Source organism: Ranitomeya imitator, chromosome 1 (assembly GCF_032444005.1).
Source record: "Ranitomeya imitator isolate aRanImi1 chromosome 1, aRanImi1.pri, whole genome shotgun sequence".
In the NCBI taxonomy this organism is placed as follows: Eukaryota; Metazoa; Chordata; class Amphibia; order Anura; family Dendrobatidae; genus Ranitomeya; species Ranitomeya imitator.
The window spans coordinates 423207000-423228554 of record NC_091282.1 but is presented as its reverse complement, the minus strand read 5'-3'; the positions used below and the strand labels follow the sequence as shown (position 1 = coordinate 423228554).

Sequence of the window (21555 nt, the reverse complement as noted above, 5' to 3'; positions counted from 1 at the left end):
AATTGGGCCGGTTATGCTGATCAGAGATTGATTGGAGCGCGATCATAGTGTGATATCATTTTCTCAGATGAGGAGATGATGGGAAAAAAAGAAAATCTCCATCGTCTCCATTCTGTCAGTAGGTGAAAATCGGACTGTACTCCGCAGTCATCCGAATGTAGTCCTATTTTTCGGACAGACCCGTTCACTTCCATGGCTGAATGCGATCCAAATATCGAAATCAAATTGAGCATGCTGCAGTTTTTTCATCAGATCGTCTCCGTCCAAGGAAAAGATTGGATATGTGAATGGCCCCATAGAACTGACGTTTTGTCGGATCTCTGTGACCAAAAATACGCTTGTCTGCACAAGTCCTTATAGTGCAGTAATGTTCCATTTTCGTCAAAGTAACATGCCATTTCATTTTGAGGTCTAAGGGGCAAGATTTTTCTTTTTGGAACTTTCCAGAAGGAATAATATTACCCCTAACTCATCCTGCCAGACACCTCTCACCCAGCGCAATCAGATCCTCTGTTTTGCTCTGATGTTGAAGCACGTGTTTGCAGTGTCTGGTTTTGGCTTCTTATCCTAAGTCAGGTGCCAAGACTTAGTAATGAGTCTATATTAATTTTTAGGATTGATTCCCCCAATAGGTGGCAGTAGAGGTTAAGTCCTCTTCCTTTCTGCAGAATTCTCTATGATAACTAGGAATTGGACATTAATTGCAAAGTGGATCTTTCCTAGTCTACAGCAGTCTCATGATCTATCATAAAGGATCCTTTAAAAAAACCAGTTCCACTTTTATTTATGGTTCATGTCTAGTGTTGCAGCATTTTTACTAATCTCCTACAACCCCTACAAGTGATGTATGATATGTTTAGGAATCCACTGAGCAGGCCAACAAGGAGGGATACAATTTGTATAAGTGACATTATTAATATGCACTCCCTTACATGTCAAACATCCTTCAGGAGTTCTCGAAGTAACATCAAGTATAGAACATGACAATTTTTCCGTGATATCACTGAAATATGTTAGAACTAGACTTCTCTACAATCCCAGATACATATTAATGAATCTGGGATATCAGATCAGCCTCAAGCTATTTTACATCTTAGCAGTAACTTCTGATAAGATACTTTAACAATAAATGTTACATTAAAATCTTATACATAGTGTATAGCTACAGAATTTTGAGGTATTTTATAACTTAAAGCTCACAATGAACTAGGTTTCCCGGTTGGTTTTATTAGTGTCACTTAAACACCAGCTAGCACAAAATGCAAATTTAAGTTCTTGGATATCAGAACAGGAGTTAATGGGAATCTGCCAGCAGGTTTCGGTACCTCTTAGGTAAAAATGTAGGCAAAAATAAGCTGAATCCAACAATGTGTCACTTAGATTACTGGGTGCAGCTGCTCTGACACAATCAGAGCTTTTAGATTTAGCAATGAAGCACAGCTAATGAAGTTAACCCCGCCCACACCACAGCTAACCCCGCCCACATCAGAGTCTCAGTGTACAAAGTGAGCTGCTTCGTTGCTTGACTAGTCCGACAATATTACTCTCTTACTGATAAATCATTCATAGTTAGTAATCAACAGCACTCACTTTGACAAGTAATACGTCCCTGAATTCTTTGTTTCAACCTCTATCTCCTGCTGTCTTCAGATTGCATAGCAAAAACCTGCTGAAAGATTCCCTTTAAATAATATCCAGGATGCTATAAACTAATGTCTTACCACAATCAATGAAATGACCAAACCGTACAAACCATGGACACCATACAACATTTCTCGGCCTTATTTAGTCAAATGGTCAAAGTTTTCTAGGCCATCACTTGATTATCTTGATTATGGCTTCCAAACATCAGAAGCTTTTACTTTACAAATTTACTATAACTTCAGATGTTTGGAAGACACAGTAAGGATAGACAATAGTGATGAGCGAATAAACTCGTTACTCGAGATTTCTCGAGCACGCTCGGGGGTCCTCCAAGTATTTTTTTAGTGCTCGGACATTTAGTTTTCATCGCCGCAGCTGAATGATTTACATCTCTTAGCCAGCATAAGTATATGTGGAGGTTGCCTGGTTGCTAGGGAATCCCCACATGTACTTATGCTGGCTAATAGCTGTAAATCATTCAGCTGCGGCAAGAAAAACTAAATCTCCGAGCACTAAAAAATACTCGGAGGACACCTGAGCGTGCTCGAGAAATCTCGAGTAACGAATTTATTCGCTCATCACTAATAGACAAGTGATAACTCAGAAAACTTTGACTATATATATATATATATATATACAGTAGAATAAAACAACATGTATAGTCTATGTCTGATCTCTGCCGATCCATGTGATCTCCGAGTCCCAATCTTTCCTAGAATAAGGGTTTCTCATTGTGGATATCATTTACTAGAGCGGCATGACCATGTTTAGACCATGACTATGGGAAACTAGCTGATATACTGGACTTTTAGTTTAATTTTCCTTGTGTAGGGTTGATGGACTTTGTAAGAATCTATTAGTCCCGGTAGGCTGCCAGGGTTGTGTGTGGTCATAACCATGCCTCTGGCAAAAAAAGAGGGGTAAGGCGAATTTTAGAGGTTTGTGGCCAGGTACTGACATAACTGTAACCTCCTCCACAACGGACTGGTTTACCCTGTATGACACCAGTCTTGCTAGTACTAGTCTCCAGTTATGATGAAAAGTGATTGTATCGGTCCCTTTAGACATCTGAAGAATTGTAGTACGCTGTAATCCTTGCAGCCTCTAGAGACCCTAAATGATAGTAATAGAAAATGTATGCAGACTTTTTGGCATTAAGTACACATTTTCCCATACAGAGTTGCGTGGAGGTAGCGTGAGCATGTGTACCACCGTGACTTACTTTGGGAAACCAAATAACAGCACCCCAGGCAGGATTATCTCACTGCACTGACTACAGTATAGATTGCCGTCATATTGTGTAGTGCTCAATGGTTAGATTTCTACTTTGCTCTAATTGTACCAATATTTTTACATGACACCTAAAAGCGGAAGAATAAACAGTGATCATATCCATTGTCAGCCACATTATTTAACCCAGTAACAAATGTACTGTCCGTACTGTAAGCCAGTATTTCAATTTATAACTAATGAGAAATCCTCCAGTTTTATCCCTTGAGCTATTTTTTCGATTTGCAAATTTGTCAGCCTACAAGTTTTTGCATTAGGCGAGGTCTGGTTCACATTGCAGATTTCAGTGACATCATGTGGCTAACAAGCAGATTTGCAGCCCTGGTTTAGCACAACATAAAACTGATGCTTCCATCATTTTCTATGTTGTTTTCCCTGGAAGGCTTTTCATTACCTTGATTTCTATTGTAAAGTAAGCTGTTCTTGGGTAGGCAGATGAACACACATAGCGTGGCGGTCATCTTGTTTTATACAGCGCAGGAATTACCGACTGAAATCCACCATTCTCTGTCACTGATGTATCAGTTAGATTTGTATTCTGTGTTCACTATATATTACCAGTCATTGTTGCCTCGTCTAGTTTCGAGACTGTCTCTCTCTAAACTTGAATGTTTAGTTTTTGACAACTACAATCTTTCAAATGTCTAACTACATTTACCCCATGATGGTGAAAATAGATATTTGTTTTATGATATGCTAGTGATAGTGGTATGCATCATCTTTAACCCCTTAGCGACCACCGATACGCCTTTTAACGGCGGCCGCTAAGGGTACTTAAACCACAGCGCCGTTAATTAACGGCGCTGTGGAAAAAGTGTATAGCACCCCCCACAGGCCGATTTTCTCCGGGGTCTCGGCTGCCGAGGGTAGCCGAGACCCCAGAGAACATGATTCGGGGGGTTTTTAACCCTCCCCGCATTTGCGATCGCCGGTAATTAACCGTTTACCGGCGATCGCAAAAAAAAAAAAAAAAGCGATCTCTTTTTAATTTCTCTGTCCTCCGATGTGATCGCACATCGGAGGACAGAGAAAAGGGGTCCCAGGTGGCCCCCCAATACTCACCTAGCTCCCCCGATGCTCCTCGTGTCTCCCGGTGGGCGCCGCCATCTTCAAAATGGCGGGCGCATGCGCAGTGCGCCCGCCGGCCGGCACCGGGAGAATCTTTGGGGTCTCGGCTGCCTGGGGTAGCCGAGACCCCAAAGAGCATGATCGGGGGTCGGTTTTAGCGACCCCTGTTTTGCGATCGCCGGTAATTAACTGTTTACCGGCGACCGCAAAAAAAAAAAAAAAAAAAAAAGTAAAGTAAAAAAAAGTAAAGTGTAATTCTCTGTCCTCTGATGTGATCGCACACCAGAGGACAGAGAAATAGGGGGATTCGGGGACCCTAGCATACTCACCTAGGTCCCTGGATCCTCTTGCTGCTCCTCCTGGCCGCCGGCAGAAGAACATGGCGGACGCATGCCCAGTGCGCCCGCCATCTGTCTCCATCTGCCGGCCGGCAGGAGAACAGCGGTTAGGGCTAAAATTAGGGTTAGGGTTAGGGGTAGGGTTAGGGGTAGGGTTAGGGTTAGGGGTAGGGTTAGGGGTAGGGTTAGGGGTAGGGGTAGGGTAGGGGTAGGGTTAGGGCTAGGGTTAGGTTAGGGTTAGGGGTAGGGTTAGGGATAGGGGTAGGGTTAGGGGTAGGGTTAGGGTTGGGGTAGGGTTAGGGCTAGGGGTAGGGTTACGGCTAGGGTTAGGTTAGGGGTAGGGTTAGGGGTAGGGTTACGGCTAGGGTTAGGTTAGGGGTAGGGGTAGGGTTAGGTTAGGGTTAGGGGTAGGGTTAGGGGTAGGGTTAGGGTTAGGGGTAGGGTTAGGTTAGGGTTAGGGGTAGGGTTAGGGGTAGGGTTAGGGGTAGGGCTAGGGTTGGGGCTAAATTTAGGGTTAGGGTTGGGGCTAAATTTAGGGTTAGGGTTGGGGCTAAATTTAGGGTTAGGCTTCTTTCACACTTACGTCGGTACGGGGCCGTCGCAATGCGTCGGCCCGACATACCGACGCACGTTGTGAAAATTGTGCACAACGTGGGCAGCAGCTGTAGTTTTTCAACACATCCGCTGCCCAATCTATGTCCTGGGGAGGAGGGGGCGGAGTTACGGCCACGCATGCGCGGTCAGAAATGGCGGATGCGACGTACAAAAAAACGTTTCATTGAACGTTTTTTTGTGCCGACGGTCCGCCAAAACACAACTGATCCAGTGCACGACGGACGCGACGTGTGGCCATCCGTCACGATCCGTCGGCAATACTATGGGCAAAAAACGCATCTTGCGGGCACATTTGCAGGATCCGTTTCTTGTCCAAAACGACGGATTGCGACGGAATGCCAAACAACGCAAGTGTGAAAGTAGCCTTAGGGCTAGGGTTAGGGTTGGGGCTAAAGTTAGGGCTAGGGTTGGGGCTAAAGTTAGGGTTAGAGCTGGGATTAGGTTTAGGGTTTGGATTAGGGTTGGTATTAGGGTTAGGGTTGGCATTAGGGTTACGCTTGGGATTAGGGTTAGGTTTGGGATTAGGGTTAAGGTTAGGGTTGTGATTAGGGGTGTATTGGGATTAGGGTTAGGTTTGAGGTTAGGGTTGAGATTAGGATTAGGGGTGTGTTGGATTTAGGGTTTTGATTAGGGTTATGGTTAGGGTTGACATTAGGGTTGTTTTGGGGTAAGGGTTGTGATTATGGTTAGGGTTAGTGATTAGGATTATGGATCAGGTTGGGATTAGGGTTAGGGGTTGGAGCTAGAATTGGGGGGTTTCCACTGTTTAGGTACATCAGGGGGTCTCCAAACACGACAGCCAATTTTGCGCTCAAAAAGTCAAATGGTGCTCCCTCCCTTCTGAGCTCTGCCGTGCGCCCAAACAGTGGGTTACCCCCACATATGGGGCATCAGCGTACTCGGGATAAATTGGACAACAACTTCTGGGGTCCAATTTCTCTTGTTACCCTTGTGAAAATAAAAACTTGGGGCTACAAAATCTTTTTTGTGAAAAAAAAAAATATTTTTTATTTTCACGACTCTGCATTCTAAACTTCTGTGAAGCACTTGGGCATTCAAAGTTCTCACCACACATCTAGATAAGTTCCTTGGGGGGTCTAGTTTCCAAAATGGGGTCACTTGTGGGGGGTTACTACAGTTTAGGTATATCAGGGGCTCTGCAATCGCAACATAATGCCCACAGACCATTCTATCAAAGTCTGCATTCCAAAAATGCGCTCCTTCCCTTCCGAGCTCTGCCGTGCGCCCAAACAGTGGTTTACCCCCACATATGGCACATCAGCGTACTCGGGATAAATTGGACAACAACTATTGCAGTCCAATTTCTCCTGTTACCCTTGTGAAAATAAAAACTTGGGGGCTACAAAATCTTTTTTGTGAAAAAAAAAATATTTTTTATTTTCACGACTCTGCATTCTAAACTTCTGTGAAGCACTTGGGCATTCAAAGTTCTCACCACACATCTAGATAAGTTCCTTGGGGGTCTAGTTTCCAAAATGGGGTCACTTGTGGAGGGTTTCTACTGGTTAGGTACATCAGGGGCTCTGCAAATGCAACATAATATCCGCAGACCATTCTATCAAAGTCTGCATTCCAAAACGGCGCTCCTTCCTTCCGAGCTCTGCCGTGCGCCCAAACAGTGGTTTACCCCCACATATGGGGTACCAGCATACTCAAGACAAATTGGACAACAACTTTTGGGGTCCAATTTCTCTTGTTACCCTTGTAAAAATAAAAACTTGGGGGCTACAATATCTTTTTTGTGGAAAAAAAAAATATTTTTTATTTTCACGGCTCTGCATTATAAACTTCTGTGAAGCACTTGGGTATTCAAGGTTCTCACCACACATCTAGATAAGTTCCATGGGGGGTCTAGTTTCCAAAATGGGGTCACTTGTGGGGGATTTCTACTGTTTAGGCACATCAGGGGCTCTCCAAACGCGACATGGCGTCCGATCTCAATTCCAGCCAATTCTACATTGAAAAAGTAAAACGGCACTCCTTCTCTTCCAAGCTCTGCGGTGCGCCCTAACAGTGGTTTACCCCCACATATTGGGTATCAGCGTACTCAGGAGAAATTGCACAACAACTTTTGTGGTCTAATTTCTCCTGTTACCCTTGTGAAAATAAAAATTTGTGGGCAAAAAGATCATTTTTGTAGAAAAAATGCGATTTTTTTTTTTCACGGCTCTACGTTATAAACTTCTGTGAAGCACATGGGGGTTCAAAGTGCTCGCCACACATCTAGATAAGTTCCTTAAGGGGTCTAGTTTCCAAAATGGTGTCACTTGTGGGGGGTTTCCACTGTTTAGGCACATCAGGGGCTCTCCAAATGCGACATGGCGTCCAATCTCAATTCCAGCCAATTCTACATTGAAAAAGTAAAACGTCGCTCCTTCACTTCCAAGCTCTGCGGTGCGCCCAAACAGTGGTTTACCCTCACATATGGGGTATCGACGTATTCAGGAGAAATCGCACAACAACTTTTGTGGTCTAATTTCTCCTGTTACCCTTGTGAAAATAAGAATTTGTGGGCAAAAAGATCATTTTTGTGTAAACAAAAGCGATTTTTTTATTTTCACGGCTCTACGTTATAAACTTCTGTGAAGCACTTGGGGGTTCAAAGTGCTCACCACACATCTAGATAAGTTCCTTAAGGGGTCTAGTTTCCAAAATGGTGTCACTTGTGGGGGGTTTCCACTGTTTAGGCACATCAGGGGCTCTCCAAACGCGACATGGCATCCAATCTCAATTCCAGCCAATTCAACATTGAAAAAGTAAAACGGCGCTCCTTCACTTCTAAGTTCTGCGGTGCGCCCTAACAGTGGTTTACCCCCACATATGGGGTATTGGAGTATTCAGGAGAAATTGCATAACAAAATTTATGGTTACATTTCTGTTTTTACACTTGTGAAAATAAAAAAAATGGTTCTGAATTAAGATGTTTGCAAAAAAAAGTTAAATGTTCATTTTTTCCTTCCACATTGTTTCAGCTCCTGTGAAGCACGTAAAGGGTTAATAAACTTCTTAAATGTGGTTTTGAGAACCTTGAGGGGTGTAGTTTTTAGAATGGTGTCACACTTCATTATTTTCTATCATATAGACCCCTCAAAATGACTTCAAATGTGATGTGGTCCCTAAAAAAAAATGGTGTTGTAAAAATGAGAAATTGCTGGTCAACTTTTAACCCTTATAACTCCCTAACAAAAAAAAATTTTGTTTCCAAAATTGTGCTGATGTAAAGTAGACATGTGGGAAATGTTATTTATTAACTATTTTTCGTGACATATCTCTCTGATTTAAGGGCATAAAAATACAAAGTTTGAAAATTGCAAAATTTTAAAAATTTTCGCCATATTTCCGTTTTTTTCATAAATAATCGCAAGTAATATCGAAGAAATGTTACCACTAACATGAAGTACAATATGTCACGAAAAAACAATCTCAGAATCAGCGGGATCCGTTGAAGCGTTCCAGAGTTATAACCTCATAAAGTGACAGTGGTCAGAATTGCAAAAATTGGCTCGGTCATTAAGTACCAAATTGGCTCTGTCACTAAGGGGTTAAAGGGAATCTGTTGGTAGGTTATTTCTATGTTTTCTTAGTTTCAATACAATCATTGGTTTATCAGCAGGAGATTATCACTAGAGGACTAACTGTCTCATGCCATGTAGTCCTCCTGCTCTTTGTAACCCCGCCTCCAGCATGGATTGGCAGCTTTCTGTCACTGTACAGTGAAAGAAATCTGCCAACCAATGGTGTGGGAGGGGTTACACAGAGCTCAGCTTTCAGATAACTTCTACATCTGCATCAGATAATACAGTGATTTTATCAAAACTACAAGAAGCAGCCCAGTAAGTGATACACTGCTGGAATCAGGATCTCTGTGTCTACATCATGCCATTATCAAATTACATAGCAAGAACCTGGTGACAGATTCATTTTAAGAACATTTTAAAGACTATCTTTTGCTGGATGTTCAGAGTACTTCATCCAATTGGTGCACTGATTATGGAACAGGTGTAAGATTCAAATAATTGGATAGCTACCACAGAACCTCTCTGAGGCTTGGCCATGTTTTGAACGTCCGGTATCAGATAACAAAAAGCAAACAACCATAGAGAAGTTCTGTGATATACACCCAGTGGGGTTAAGGGAAAATGTTCATTTTTATTTCTGAGGAACATTATTTACCAGTAGGATTAAATGGAAGGATGAAAGCAGTTTGATGCATGGCCTTTCACCATATTTTTTATTTTAAACCTCCAATAGATGCTGTCCCACTGATTCTGGAACAGTTTTTTTCCTTCTGTGCCCTAAGGATGAGCAACATCCTTTATGAGCTGAGCGCCATCCTATATGAGATGAAGGGCATGCTATATCAGATGAGCGGCATCCTATATGAGATGAGCGGCATCCTATTTGAGATAAGCGGCATCCTATATGAGATGAGCGGCATCCTATATGAGCGGTATCCTTTATAAGTTGAGGGGCATCCTATTTGAGATGAAGGGCATCCTATATCAGATGAGTGGCTTTCTATATAAGATGAGCGGCATCCTATATGAGATGAGCGGCATCCTCAATGACATGATCGGCATCCTATATGAGATGAGCGGCATCCTATATGAGATAAACGGCATCCTATATGAGCGGCATCCTATATAAGTTGAGGGGCATCCTATATGAGATGAGCGGCATCCTATATGAGATGAGGGGCATCCTATATGAGATGAACGGCATCCTATATGAGATGAACGGCATCCTATATGAGATGAGCGGCATCCTATATGAGATTAGTGGCATCCTACGAGATGAGGGGCTTCCTATATGAGATTAGCGGCATCCTACGAGATGAGGGGCATCCTATATGACATGAGTGGCTTCCTTTATGAGATGAGCAACATCCTATATGAAATGAGCAGCTTCCTACATGAGATGAGGGGCATCCTATATGACACGAGCGGCATCCTATATAAGATGAGTGGCATCCTATATGAGATGAGCGGCATCCTATATGAGATGAGCGGCATCCTATATGAGATGAAGGCCATCTTATATGTGATTAGCGGCATCCTATATGAGATGAGCGGCTTCCTATATGAGGTGAGCAGCATCCTATATCAGATGAGGGGCATTCTATATGAGATGAGCGGCATCCTATATGAGATGTACGGCATCCTCAATGACATGATCGGCATCCTATATGAGATAAGCGTCATCCTATATGAGATGAGCGGCATCCTATATGAGATGAGGGGCATCCTATATGATATGAGGGGCATCCTATATGAGATGAGGGGCATCCTATATGAGATGAGCAGCATCCTATATCAGATGAGCGGCATTCTATATGAGATGAGCGGCATCCCATATGAGATGAGCGGCATCCTATATGAGATGAGGGGCATCCTAAATGAGATGAGGGGCATCCTATATGAGATGAGCGGCATCCTATATGAGATGAGCGGCATCCTATATGAGATGAGTGGCATCCTATATCAGATGAGTGGCTTTCTATATAAGATGAGCGGCATCCTATATGAGATGAGCGGCATCCTCAATGACATGATCGGCATCCTATATGAGATGAGCGGCATCCTATATGAGATGAACGGCATCCTATATGAGATGAGCGGCATCCTATATGAGATGAGTGGCATCCTATATCAGATGAGTGGCTTTCTATATAAGATGAGCGGCATCCTATATGAGATGAGCGGCATCCTCAATGACATGATCGGCATCCTATATGAGATGAGCGGCATCCTATATGAGATAAACGGCATCCTATATGAGCGGCATCCTATATAAGTTGAGGGGCATCCTATATGAGATGAGCGGCATCCTATATGAGATGAGGGGCATCCTATATGAGATGAACGGCATCCTATATGAGATGAACGGCATCCTATATGAGATGAGCGGCATCCTATATGAGATTAGCGGCATCCTACGAGATGAGGGGCTTCCTATATGAGATTAGCGGCATCCTACGAGATGAGGGGCATCCTATATGACATGAGTGGCTTCCTTTATGAGATGAGCAACATCCTATATGAAATGAGCAGCTTCCTACATGAGATGAGGGGCATCCTATATGACACGAGCGGCATCCTATATAAGATGAGTGGCATCCTATATGAGATGAGCGGCATCCTATATGAGATGAGCGGCATCCTATATGAGATGAAGGCCATCTTATATGTGATTAGCGGCATCCTATATTAGATGAGCGGCTTCCTATATGAGGTGAGCAGCATCCTATATCAGATGAGGGGCATTCTATATGAGATGAGCGGCATCCTATATGAGATGTACGGCATCCTCAATGACATGATCAGCATCCTATATGAGATAAGCGTCATCCTATATGAGATGAGCGGCATCCTATATGAGATGAGGGGCATCCTATATGATATGAGGGGCATCCTATATGAGATGAGGGGCATCCTATATGAGATGAGCAGCATCCTATATCAGATGAGCGGCATTCTATATGAGATGAGCGGCATCCCATATGAGATGAGCGGCATCCTATATGAGATGAGGGGCATCCTATATGAGATGAGGGGCATCCTATATGAGATGAGCGGCATCCTATATGAGATGAGCGGCATCCTATATGAGATGAGCGGCATCCTATATGAGATGAGTGGCTTCCTATATGAGATGAGCGGCATCCTATATGAGATGAGCGGCATCCTATATGAGATGAGTGGCATCCTATATGAGATGAGTGGCTTCCTATATGAGATGAGCGGCATCCTATATGAGATGAGCGGCATCCTATATGATATGAGGGGCATCCTATATGAGATGAGGGGCATCCTATATGAGATGAGCGGCATCCTATATGAGATGAGGGGCATCCTATATGAGATGAGCGGCATCCTATATGAGATGTACGGCATCCTCAATGACATGATCGGCATCCTATATGAGATAAGCGTCATCCTATATGAGATGAGCGGCATCCTATATGATATGAGGGGCATCCTATATGAGATGAACGGCATCCTATATGAGATGAGCGGCATCCTATATGAGATTAGTGGCATCCTACGAGATGAGGGGCTTCCTATATGAGATTAGCGGCATCCTACGAGATGAGGGGCATCCTATATGACATGAGTGGCTTCCTTTATGAGATGAGCAACATCCTATATGAAATGAGCAGCTTCCTACATGAGATGAGGGGCATCCTATATGACACGAGCGGCATCCTATATAAGATGAGTGGCATCCTATATGAGATGAGCGGCATCCTATATGAGATGAGCGGCATCCTATATGAGATGAAGGCCATCTTATATGTGATTAGCGGCATCCTATATGAGATGAGCGGCTTCCTATATGAGGTGAGCAGCATCCTATATCAGATGAGGGGCATTCTATATGAGATGAGCGGCATCCTATATGAGATGTACGGCATCCTCAATGACATGATCGGCATCCTATATGAGATAAGCGTCATCCTATATGAGATGAGCGGCATCCTATATGAGATGAGGGGCATCCTATATGATATGAGGGGCATCCTATATGAGATGAGGGGCATCCTATATGAGATGAGCAGCATCCTATATCAGATGAGCGGCATTCTATATGAGATGAGCGGCATCCCATATGAGATGAGCGGCATCCTATATGAGATGAGGGGCATCCTATATGAGATGAGGGGCATCCTATATGAGATGAGCGGCATCCTATATGAGATGAGCGGCATCCTATATGAGATGAGCGGCATCCTATATGAGATGAGCGGCATCCTATATGAGATGAGTGGCATCCTATATCAGATGAGTGGCTTTCTATATAAGATGAGCGGCATCCTATATGAGATGAGCGGCATCCTCAATGACATGATCGGCATCCTATATGAGATGAGCGGCATCCTATATGAGATGAACGGCATCCTATATGAGATGAGCGGCATCCTATATGAGATGAGTGGCATCCTATATCAGATGAGTGGCTTTCTATATAAGATGAGCGGCATCCTATATGAGATGAGCGGCATCCTCAATGACATGATCGGCATCCTATATGAGATGAGCGGCATCCTATATGAGATAAACGGCATCCTATATGAGCGGCATCCTATATAAGTTGAGGGGCATCCTATATGAGATGAGCGGCATCCTATATGAGATGAGGGGCATCCTATATGAGATGAACGGCATCCTATATGAGATGAACGGCATCCTATATGAGATGAGCGGCATCCTATATGAGATTAGCGGCATCCTACGAGATGAGGGGCTTCCTATATGAGATTAGCGGCATCCTACGAGATGAGGGGCATCCTATATGACATGAGTGGCTTCCTTTATGAGATGAGCAACATCCTATATGAAATGAGCAGCTTCCTACATGAGATGAGGGGCATCCTATATGACACGAGCGGCATCCTATATAAGATGAGTGGCATCCTATATGAGATGAGCGGCATCCTATATGAGATGAGCGGCATCCTATATGAGATGAAGGCCATCTTATATGTGATTAGCGGCATCCTATATGAGATGAGCGGCTTCCTATATGAGGTGAGCAGCATCCTATATCAGATGAGGGGCATTCTATATGAGATGAGCGGCATCCTATATGAGATGTACGGCATCCTCAATGACATGATCGGCATCCTATATGAGATAAGCGTCATCCTATATGAGATGAGCGGCATCCTATATGAGATGAGGGGCATCCTATATGATATGAGGGGCATCCTATATGAGATGAGGGGCATCCTATATGAGATGAGCAGCATCCTATATCAGATGAGCGGCATTCTATATGAGATGAGCGGCATCCCATATGAGATGAGCGGCATCCTATATGAGATGAGGGGCATCCTATATGAGATGAGGGGCATCCTATATGAGATGAGCGGCATCCTATATGAGATGAGCGGCATCCTATATGAGATGAGCGGCATCCTATATGAGATGAGTGGCTTCCTATATGAGATGAGCGGCATCCTATATGAGATGAGCGGCATCCTATATGAGATGAGTGGCATCCTATATGAGATGAGTGGCTTCCTATATGAGATGAGCGGCATCCTATATGAGATGAGCGGCATCCTATATGATATGAGGGGCATCCTATATGAGATGAGGGGCATCCTATATGAGATGAGCGGCATCCTATATGAGATGAGGGGCATCCTATATGAGATGAGCGGCATCCTATATGAGATGTACGGCATCCTCAATGACATGATCGGCATCCTATATGAGATAAGCGTCATCCTATATGAGATGAGCGGCATCCTATATGATATGAGGGGCATCCTATATGAGATGAGGGGCATCCTATATGAGATGAGCAGCATCCTATATCAGATGAGCGGCATTCTATATGAGATGAGCGGCATCCCATATGAGATGAGCGGCATCCTATATGAGATGAGTGGCTTCCTATATGAGATGAGCGGCATCCTATATGAGATGAGCGGCATCCTATATGAGATGAGCGGCATCCTATATGAGATGAGGGGCATCCTATATGAGATGAGCGGCATCCTATATGAGATGAGCGCCATCCTATATGAAATGAGCGGCATCCTATATGAGATGAGGGGCATCCTATATGAGATGAGCAGCATCCTATATCAGATGAGCGGCATTCTATATGAGATGAGCGGCATCCCATATGAGATGAGCGGCATCCTATATGAGATGAGTGGCTTCCTATATGAGATGAGCGGCATCCTATATGAGATGAGCGGCATCCTATATGATATGAGGGGCATCCTATATGAGATGAGGGGCATCCTATATGAGATGAGCAGCATCCTATATCAGATGAGCGGCATTCTATATGAGATGAGCGGCATCCCATATGAGATGAGCGGCATCCTATATGAGATGAGTGGCTTCCTATATGAGATGAGCGGCATCCTATATGAGATGAGCGGCATCCTATATGAGATGAGCGGCATCCTATATGAGATGAGGGGCATCCTATATGAGATGAGCGGCATCCTACATGAGATGAGCGCCATCCTATATGAAATGAGCGGCATCCTATATGAGATGAGTGGCTTCCTATATGAGATGAGCGGCATCCTATATCAGATGAGCAGCATCCTATAACCTAATTCTTGCTATCAAAAATACTGTAATCTCAGTAGATCAATCAAAATCTATGGGGTCCATCAGTGACTACCTGGATCCATCAAACCAATTGTATTTGTAACACTATAATGGCTTCTAATATATTGAGAAGTCATGATGGTAGTGTGAACAGATCCTTAGAAAAGTGCCAGCAAGGTGACACTATAGTATAATCTAGGTAACAACAAAGAAACCTCATTGTATTAATATTATAGCAGCACTTTGGCTTGTGGTATTGTCCCCCCATATTCTCTCAAGCTCGTACATATGACTTTCTACCTTTCACCTGTTAAGTCTCCTAAACTTGGGCAGCTGAGTAAATTGGAGCACCCCACACTTTAAATGCATTGTGTTAGCTTTGCTAGGTTTATCTACAAGATTGCATTTCACTTTATTACAATTGTGAACCTTGCTAATATTGTCGACCTTCATACCAGCGGCTTGATATTGACTTTTGCCACATCTCTGCCAACAGATTTTGTACCTTGACTATGTAATTTGTCCCATCTGCTCCTTAGTCCTTGTATCTAGATTCGCCAGTAATTAGAATAATGTGGCTGAAGCCTTAGGGCACCATGTACATATTTAGAAGAGCTGAGTTTCTCATATTACTCTTTTGGGGCCTTTCTTTTATCGGTTTGTTAGCTGAACCTAGATAATGTAGTCTTATGTAAAGCTACAGATATCACAAAGAGTTGTGCCAAGTGACACATTTATCTCTTCCTTATCTGTATCCGGGAACAAAACATGAACCAAGGAACAGAGCCTGCTATTGACTGTATCATGTATGCATACCATATCCATTCTAATATGTCAGGGGTCCAACACTTTTACTATTTGTCACAGAGACTCATATTTGTAGTTTGCAATGGAACCAGAACTCCAATGTCTTATATTAGGTGCACAGTGCTGTGCAAAAGTTTTAAGCAGGTGTGGAAAAAATACTATAAAGTAAGAATGCTTTGAAAAATAAAAGTGTTAATTGTTTATTTTTATCAATTAACAAAATGCAAAGTGAATGAACAAAAGAGAAATCTATAAATGAAATCAATGCTTACCTTTTGTCAACATCAATTCTTCTACATACAGTTCACTTACATAACCATTTTTGAAGGAACTTGGCAGGAAGGTTGTTCCAAGAACTAACCATAGATCCACAGATTTTCTGTGGATGTAGGCTTTCACAAACCTTTCTGTCATTTCACATAATCCCTGACAAACTTGAAGATGTTGAGATCAGGACTTTGTCAGGGTGATAACATTATTTCCGGAACTCCTTGTTCTTCTTTATGACAAAGATGCTTCTCTGATGGTATTGCATAATGGATAAGTATCTGCCTGTATTTCTCAGCCCCAAACTTGCAAAAATCCTCCACCATGCTTCACTGTTGCCTGCACACACTCATTATTGTTCCATTTTCCATCTCTTGATTAAATAAACTACTTTCTCTTACAACCAACTATTTCAAATTTTGAAACATCAGTCTAGAGGACCTGCTGCCATTTTTCTGTACCCAAATTCCTAACTTTGGGTGCATAATTGAGTCACTTGGCTTTATGCCCATGTTTAATATATGGCTTTTTAGTCACAATTCTTCCATAAAGACTACTTTTGGTCAGATGTTTCTGAACAGTAGTTGGCTGTAGCTGGGTCACACTGGTTGCTGCCAGTTGGGAGCTGATGGCACAGCTGGGCATCTTCCAATATTGAAGGAAAGTACGCATGATGTCTCTTTCATCTGCTGCACTAAGTTTCATTGGCTGATCACTGCATCTAATTTCTTCATAGTTGTCCATTTCTTGGCACTTCTTCAATAAAGCTTGAAAGTCACATCTTGAAACCCAAGAATAACTAATTTGTGTGTTGCTGTGCTTAGTCTTGCCATGATGGATAACCTGCAAAATAAAGTTGTTTTCCACAACCTCAACTTTGTAGCCAAGTTTGCCTGTTCCTCTTGCTCTTCTAAGCTTCCTACAAAGATGTTTCTGGTTCACTACATAACAGTTTTTCAAGCTACATATGTAAATGATGATCATTAAGACCTGCTTGATATAATTAGTTACTCATTAACTTTAAGGATGGCTATGATTATAATTGTACAAGTCCATGAGTTAATGCAAATGTACCTATTAGAATTGTTGCTGTTTTGAAGGCAAAGGGTGGTCACGCCAGATATTGATTTGATTTTTAATTAATATATTTTGTTCATTCTGTTTACATGTTATTCATTGATGAAAAATAAACTATTAACTGTTCTATTTTTGAAAACATTCTTCATTGCAGCATATTTTCCATTCCTATCTAAACCTTTTGCACAGAACTGTATTTGTCTAATGGTAAATTGATGGTATACATTCGTCACTTTGCTGTCACACGCCATTTGTAGAATTTGTTTACCATTTTCTTACTTTCTTTCCTTAACATTATTGCTAGACTGTGATCCGTGATGTTTACTCTCACTGGCTGCTCAATTCCCTGCCTCTGCTTTTATACAGGCTATAGTAACATAGTAACATAGTTAGTAAGGCCAAAAAAAGACATTTGTCCATCCAGTTCAGCCTATATTCCATCATAATAAATCCCCAGATTTACGTCCTTCTACAGAACCTAATAATTGTATGATACAATATTGTTCTGCTCCAGGAAGACATCCAGACCTCTCTTGAACCCCTCGACTGAGTTCGCCATCACCACCTCCTCAGGCAAGCAATTCCAGATTCTCACTGCCCTAACAGTAAAGAATCCTCTTCTATGTTGGTGGAAAAACCTTCTCTCCTCCAGACGCAAAGAATGCCCCCTTGTGCCCGTCACCTTCCTTGGTATAAACAAATCCTCAGCGAGATATTTGTATTGTCCCCTTATATACTTATACATGGTTATTAGATCGCCCCTCAGTCGTCTTTTTTCTAGACTAAATAATCCTAATTTTGCTAATCTATCTACGTATTGTAGTTCTCCCATCCCCTTTATTAATTTTGTTGCTCTCCTTTGTACTCTCTCTAGTTCCATTATATCCTTCCTGACCACCGGTGCCCAAAACTGTACACAGTATTCCATGTGCGGTCTAACTAGGGATTTGTACAGAGGCAGTATAATGCTCTCATCATGTGTATCCAGACCTCTATGATAGTCTCTCCTAATTGGCTGTGTTATGTCACATGATGTGATAGCTGCGTAGCATTATAGGTGGCTGAATCAAATGCTATCTGAGACTTTGGTGGCTGATGTAATCTTCTGCAATATGCAAAATGGCAATGTGGAAATGGCAACCATTTTTGGTCATTTGATTTGCAGATTGTTCTAATTCACTTTATTCAGCAACGTACAAAAAATTTGAAACAAATTTGATTTGCTCATTTCTAATCTCTTGGTATTCATTTAAAGATATTTAGCAAAAAGGATTTATATGAAATGTAAATCATAGTTACTTCATAAAAATGAGTATATTGTAATAATTTGTTTTACTTTTAGAACTTTAATAGATATGTCTCTATGAGGAGTTGTTTAGTTTTTACTTTTTTGTACATTTTTCCTACATGTGACTGTGGAGGCGCACGTTCGGGTTTGTATTAAATGAGCATCTCATGGCTGACAAAAGGTATAGTCATCTCTAGTGCCATTATTTCTAATTATGTCCTGCCTGTGATTTCCTATTCAGATTTTTCCCATTTACTATATTTTATCTACTGCAGCACACTATCTGCAAACATTCATGTCCAGCATCAAATTATCAAAATGAGTCGAGCTATATGATGTGAGATAGTCTTTTAATTCAGTTATCTTGAATACATTTTCTTTCTCATCCGCCATCATTTTCGACGTCTCTCCTGAAAATGTGTATGTGTAATTCCGCACAGTGTCCTCTATTCATGTGTGCATCCCTTGTCTGAATCTTTATTCATGCTTTACCTTAGAACACGGCTGAAAGCCTAATAGCTGGAAAATATCTCAAATGAATGTACTATATATTCGGGCAATTAAATCTGCGTAAATTTCCCATTGCCTAAACAACATACCGTAAATAAGGTGTAGCACAAAGAGTAATGTCTTCCATAAAAAGTCTACGGTCATTTCCTAAATAATGACTTCCTAACTCTAATACCTTTAATGGTCATTTGCAAACCATTGCTACAATTTTAGAAATCAACAAATAATTTTGTGGTGCAAATATGGTTAGAAATTAGCGACTGCTAAATTGTGGGTTGTTTTATCGAAGGGGGATATCATTAATTCCATTTCTTTGTATATAAATGTATTATTAGTTGAAATGAGTATGAAATCAGAGATTGCTCCACTTTGATGTGGACCATTAAAAAACAAATTCACAAAGTCTTGTTACCCTCTTGCCAGACACTTTTTGCTTTTAGTCACACCTTTTTAAAGCTAAAAGTCCATAGTCACATAGCTTACTCTATATAGATTAATTTTTTGGTACTTAAAATGACATAATATACAGATAAAATTGAGTTGACAGCCTATATCTAATAAATTATGTTTCTGATGTTTTCCTGCTTTGTTAACGGTTTCGTCCACTACTCCAACATTGCCTTTTCTATTTTATTACTGTTTTGGTTCCAATATATGCAAAATGTATTGTCACACACAAGTCGGTTGTAAGGCTGGTGGTGGTGATTCCTGGCTTATTTATTTAAGGAGTTCAGCTATTCTAAGAATTAAAAAAAGGAAAAAAACACTAAATGGATATTTGTGTCTTGTCTGCTTTGTTTTTAACTACATTTGAATATATGATCATTTATAAAATTTGATTAATTTTATTTATTCATTTTATGCAATTAGTGCTTTTTTATGCAATTGTCAATAAGCCTGGGCATGCTAATGGCTGGCCTGAGGAGGTACAGTTAGCATAGGAATGACTATGGTCTGTTTTGTGGAACATACAGCTTAATGGAAAGCTAATTTTCTGTACTTCAGTTATTATGCGTGAATGCACTACAGCTACTGTATGCTATGGCGCTCAGAGCGTTTTCCCTTCCTCCACAGTAAGGAGATGGGAGATTTCCAAGCTTAAGCAGAAAAACATTTTTTCATATATATTTTGCAGTTTGATTGATTGCATAATTGTTTCCCCAATTTCAGGGTGATAAAAAAGGTACTTTTGGAAAGAGAGAGACAATATGACATATTTATCTATCTTCTATCTATTGACTATCTACAGTACAGTCCAAAAGTTTGGACACACCTTCTCATTTAAAGATTTTTCTGTATTTTCATGACTGTGAAAATTGTACATTCACACTGAAGGCATCAAAACTATGAATTAACACATGTGGAATTATATACTTAACAAAAAAGTGTGAAACAACTGAAAATATGTCTTATATTTTAGGTTCTTCAAAGTAGCCACTTTTTGCTTTGATGACTGCTTTGCACACTCTTGGCATTCTCTTGATGAGCTTCAAGAGGTAGTCACCGTGAATGGTTTTAACTTCACAGGTGTGCCCTGTCAGGTTCAATAAGTGGGAATGTCCCCAATAGGCAGGTAAATGCCCCCAATAGGCAGCATAGTCCCCAACAGGCAGGTAAATGTCCCCAATAAGAAACATAGGTCCCCAGTAGGCAGGTAAATGTTCTCAATAGGCAGCATAGTCCCCATTAGACAGGTAAATGTCCCCAATAGGCATCATAGTCCCCAATAGAATAATAGAGTTGTTACAAACATTTTGCATGCACGGAACATTAATTCAGTATAACATCAGCAGTAAACTCACTATAAGTGTCACCTGCATGTATGTCAGGACCCTGATCGGGATAACTGCCAAACTACATATACAAATCATCACAGGAACGCAGTCAGATAATCCCATAAAATATATAAATTTATTAAATATCCAATAAAAACATAATCAAACAAGGAACAGATAGATGGACAACAATTGGGGGAAGTAAAGTATTATGTGGTGGTACAAGTTGACCATGGACACTAAAGCCCCATCACACCATTGTAATAGTATATGAAAGACCAATGGCCATATGAATCAAAGGATCAATATCCACATATATTGTAACAGAGTAAGACCGCACCAATCATGACCAAATCGCCTAAGTATACAGCAATAATACCTGGTGTGTGTTGTATTGAGAAGCCAGGAGTCCACCCCGACACGCGTTTCGGAGCGTGGAGGTCCTTCCTCAGTGGGCAATACAAGATGGTGCCATATGTATGTATTTATACCAAAGTGCCGGAAATGCCCATACTTACACAGCGCACTGACCGCTGTGTCCGCCACGCTCGGAGTCCCCACCACCAGCTGAGACAGGAAACACGTGGGGCCCCACGTGATCCTACATCAGGCGGCCATGGAAACGCCAAACACGGCAAGACGCGAGCAGTGCTCATGCGTGGCACAGACGCAGCCATAACAGAAGAGGGCAGAGAAAAGGGCAAAACCACTACCCACCATGAAAACTATATTACAAATGAAAAAACACATATAATCTCTGTACAGCAACAATTAAA

The 21555-nt window shown here is 41.7% G+C and overlaps 1 protein-coding gene across 1 annotated transcript in view; it reads left to right on the top strand.

Moving 5' to 3' along the window:
* RORB (RAR related orphan receptor B) overlaps nucleotides 1-21555 on the top strand; it is a 352234-nt gene that overhangs the window by 157914 nt on the left and 172765 nt on the right. The gene's annotated exons all lie outside the window — the stretch shown is intronic.